This window comes from Schistocerca gregaria, chromosome 11 (genome assembly GCF_023897955.1).
Source record: "Schistocerca gregaria isolate iqSchGreg1 chromosome 11, iqSchGreg1.2, whole genome shotgun sequence".
Lineage (NCBI taxonomy): Eukaryota > Metazoa > Arthropoda > Insecta > Orthoptera > Acrididae > Schistocerca > Schistocerca gregaria.
Window position 1 is genome coordinate 94,956,070 of NC_064930.1, and position 4,842 is coordinate 94,960,911.

At 45.5% G+C, this 4,842-nt stretch overlaps 1 non-coding gene across 1 annotated transcript; it reads left to right on the plus strand.

The window, feature by feature from the left end:
- Positions 1-969: 969 nt before the first annotated feature.
- Trnat-ugu (transfer RNA threonine (anticodon UGU)) lies at positions 970-1,044 on the plus strand. Its single transcript has one exon. It is a non-coding gene; the product is annotated as a tRNA-Thr (tRNA).
- Positions 1,045-4,842: the final 3,798 nt, after the last annotated feature.

Genomic DNA, 4,842 nt, shown 5'->3' on the forward strand with positions numbered 1-4,842 from the left:
CACCCAACAATGTCTGCCACCTCGTCCTATCACCTCCTCCCTGTCGATAGTAGCAGCCGTGTGTGTGTGTGTGTGTGTGTGTGTGTGTGTGTGTGTGTGTGTGTGTGTGTGTGTGTGAGGTGTACTTGCTTGTGTAAATGAGTGTGTGTTTTCTTCGCTGAAGAAGGTTTCGGCCAAAAGCTGTAACATGTAACAGTTTCTTCACTGTGCCTGTCTGTAGCTCGACAGGTCGTATTTACGGTGAGTAGCAGTCCTTCCTTTTCCCAGTAATGTTGATATTCCAACCTGGAGTTTTCATTGTTTGATTTTATATCTGATAAGCATTCATTGATAACAATATATAGATTAATTTTTTTGGCTCGTACACTTTCATTGGTTCAGCATATGATGAGCTTTCTTTCAAGGGAATGCTCTCTCTGTTCTATCATATGCTGGGTCTTCTGCTTAAAACATTATTAGTAATGTGACCTTTGAGCCCTTCTGAAGAGATCAGTCGTATACACATTTACCGAGTCCGCAACTACATAGTGTGTGTATTCCATTGAATCAGGTGCTCCACTAATTCAGGTGACTGCTATCGTGTGTCACCAGTTAGTGTCCTTGCTGTTGCAGTCTTCATATGGAGACTGCATCTGAAAGTGAATCATACTGTATTGGCAGTTAACAGGCCACCGGCAGGTAGTATCTTGAGCTTCATGAAGCAGCTATCGGCAGTTTGAGTGAAGTTATGCAAACTTATGACTAATTATACATGACGATAGTATCTGTTCCTGAAAGAACAGTTACCATAGATGACCATGTAGCTTTGCTGTAAATGAAATGATAATTAAATGGACACCCTAGCTGCAAACAGGTGTTGATGTACTTCATAAGGGACATGTTGAAAATGTGTGCCCCGACCGGGACTCGAACCCGGGTCTCACGGGGAGTGTGCAAGGGATAAGTCCCTGCAGTCGCGCTATCCTCTGTGCCCTCGGTGGCTCAGATGGACAGAGTGTCTGCCATGTAAGCAGGAGATCCTGGGTTCGAGTCCCGGTCGGGGCACACATTTTTAACATGTCCCTAAAGAAGTACATCAATGCCTGTTTGCAGCTAGGGTGTCCATTTAATTATCATTTCATTTATGACTAATTTTTGTTAAGGCTTTAATAGTGACTTCCTGCCAGGTAGTAATGACTGAGAATACTTAGAATTATTGATGTCCAGCTTTGGATTATTTTCCACAGTAAAATTCCTTGTGAGGATTGCTGGACATAGTCAACAACTATCAACTACTTATCTTCTGGTAAACCTTCCGAGATGTAAGGTCATGGTCCATGAAACTCTTCAGCTCCTAATGTTTCGTCCAGAGCTGCGCTGGACATCTTCAGAGGGGTGTTTCTCCTCCGGTGACTCTTATCGACTGACGGGTCAAACTTTTTTTTCTTTTCTTTATTGTAATTTTAAAACCTGTACAACAGGCAGGCTGTCAGCAGCGTTCTATGCTCCTCTTCAGCCAGAGGATACAAGATGAGAAAAAACAGAAAGATTACACATAGGTTACAGAACGGTGGGCAAGAAAACAATTGACACAGAAAGGCAAACACGGAGCCGTTCACACTTGACGATAGTCCACACTTAAAACTGGTGACTCGATGCACAAACACGGATGACGGCGATGGCACAGGTGAATGATGGAGTGCGATGGTGAACACTGAACACTAAACACGACGGCACACATGAGACACTGATGGCGATGATCTCCGGCGCGCGAAAGTCCATGTAGTGTGTGCGAGTCCGGGGACCTGCCAAGAGGGGAAGGAGGGCGGGGGCGGGGGGGAGGGGGGGGTGGAGAGTTGGAGAGTGGAGAACAAAGACGCCATTGGCTGAGGACATGGGAGGAGGAGTAGAGGGACAGGGGAGGGGAAGCCCAGGGGAGGAGTGGGGAGAAAGGGATGAGGGAGGTAGGATGCCCAAAGGAACAGAGGAAGAGGGAAGGAGGATCAAAGTTGGTAGGAGGGGTATATGGAGGGAAGGAGGACATCATCAGGGAGGGGGAGCTGGCGGAAGCCACCTTGGGAGAGGGTAAAGAGGGTAGAGAGATGGAGACCGGGTGGGACGTGGGAATACAGGCGCGGCAGCGGGTGGGGGCGGGAGAGGATGGGCGAGACAAGTGGGTGAGGAGGATCGAGTTTGCGCGAGGTGTACTGGATCCGTATCCTCTCAAGGAAATGGAGGAGGTGGGGGAATGGCATGAGATCATACAGGATCTGCGTGGGGGAGGGGAGGCAGATGCGATAGGCGAGGCGGAGAGCATGGTGTTCAAGGATTTGGAGGGATTTGTAAAAGGTAGCGGGGGTGGAGATCCAGGCCGGATGGGCGTAACAAAGGATAGGGCGGATGAGGGATTTACATGTGTGGGGTATGGTGGAGGGGTCCAGACCCCACGTACGACCGGAAAGGAGATGGAGGAGATGGAGACGGGAGCGTGCCTTGGCTTGGATTGTCCGGAGATGTGAGGTCCAGGAGAGTCGACGGTCGAGGGTGATGCCAAGGTACTTGAGGGTGGGGGTGAGGGCGATAGGACGGCCATAGACGGTGAGACAGAAATCAAGGGGTGGGAAGGGGCGGAAGGAAGGGGTGGTTTTGCCTATAATGATCGCCTGGGTTTTGGAGGGATTGACCTTGAGCAACCACTGGTTGCACCAAGCGGTGAACCGGTCAAGATGGGATTGGAGAAGGTTTTGGGAGCGTTGCAGGGTGGAGGCAAGGGCAAGGAAGGCGGTGTCATCGGCAAACTGGAGAAGGTGGACAGGCGGTGACGGCGGTGGCATGTCCGCCGTATACATAAGGTACAGAAGGGGGGAGAGGACGGGGCCTTGGGGCACACCGGCGGAGGGAAGAAAGGTGTAGGAATCTGTGTTATTGATGGTGACGTAGGAAGGACGGCAGGAGAGAATGGAGCCGATCAGATGGACGTAATTAATGGGAAGGGCGAAGGTTTGGAGCTTGAAGAGGAGACCGGAATGCCATACGCGGTCATAAGCACGTTCGAGGTCCAGGGAGAGGAAGATTGCAGAGCGACGGGAATTAAGCTGTTCAGAAAGGAGATGAGTGAGGTGAAGGAGAAGGTCATCGGAAGAGAAGGATGGCCGAAAGCCACATGGGTGATGGGAAGGAGGCATTGCTGGCGGAGATGCTGGTGGGTCAAACGTCTGCTAGCGACTTATATATTGTAGAAAGTGGGCGTGGCCGGAGTTACACATGATATGTAGAGATAATCTTTGTCAGAGATAAAACGTAACTATCGATCATAATCTCGTCACAGATAAAACTGTCTAACAATTCTGTAGTGCTACTGTCCAAATATCACTAAGTTTCGTGGTCTCTTCTTTCCAATTAAAATTATCCCTATGTTTATATATTTCAATTGCTTCTCTACAAGCCGTGGGTAATAGTTCGTCGTCGTACATAAAATTTTTGTTTCGGAAAACTTCACTTGATGATTTCCTGACTGAAAAGCGTGTTCTACTACAGCCGATTTGTCTGTTTTCCCTAATCGGCAAAGACTTCTGTGTTCTTTTAAACGTGTATTTACACTTCTCTTTGTTGTTCCAATATAAACTTTACCACATGTACACGGAATTTTATATATGCCACTGGCTGATAGAGGAGTGCGTTTATCTTTTACAGACCGGAGAACATGACAAATTTTCTTCGTTGGTCTAAAAACAGTTCTAATATCATGTTTACTGAAAATCTTTCAAATCTGATCCGTTGCTTTCTTTATAAAAGGGAGAGAGACTGTATTCTTCTATCGTTTTTCGGACTTGTCCTTAGGCTTTCTGTTGTTTGGGTGCAGAATTCTGCTTACTTCTTTCTTTGAGTAGCCATTTTTCTCAAAAGCGTGCTTCAGATGTTTTAATTCGGCGTCTAGATACTCCGGCGTGCAAATCCGTCTGGCTCTGTCAACGAGACTTTTAATCACACCTCTCTTTTGTTGTGCATGGTGGTTAGAATTTTTATGTAAGTATCTGTCTGTGTGCGTTATTTCTCTAAAAATGTGTTGTTTCAATCTTCCATCTGTCTGTCACATAACTAAAACGCCCCAAAACGGTATTTTGTTGTCATTTTCTCTTTATGGTAAACTGGATTCTTGGATTTATATTATTAAGGTAATCAAAAAATTCGTCTAAGGCTTCTCTACCATGTGGCCAGACTACAAATGTATCGTGTACATACCGATACCAGAGAGATGGTTTCTTATCTGCTTTTTCCAAAGCTGACTGTTCGAATTTCTCCATGTAGAAATTAGCTACGCAGGACCCAATGAGTTACCCATTGCTACGCTATTAAGTTGCTCATAAAATTCATTATTCCACTGGAACTGACTGGAAGAAAGACAATGTCTGAAAAGAGCAGTCAGATCTTTTGGAAAAATATCCTTTATAAAATCAATAACTTCGTTAACTGGAATCATAGTAAATAAAGATACTACATCAAAACTTACTAAAATATCTTCAGGAGTCAGAATTAAATCTTCAATTTTCTCTATAAAATGAAGTGAGTCCTTTATATATGACTCAGATATTCCAATATATGGTTGTCAACGAGTTGCTAGATATCTTGCTATTTCGTATGTAGGAGAATTGATAGCACTAACAATCGGTCTCAGAGGAAGGTCCTTCTTATGTACCTTGGGTATGCCATAGAGTGTAGGACACATAGCTTCAGTCTTCAATAAAGCTCTTTTTTCTTCTTTTTGAATAGAAGTGGCCGATTTTATCAGATTATTTGGTTTCCATAGTACGCCGGCTTTAGGATCTTTCTTAAGTTTTTTTGTATTGTCCTGACGTTAAAGGA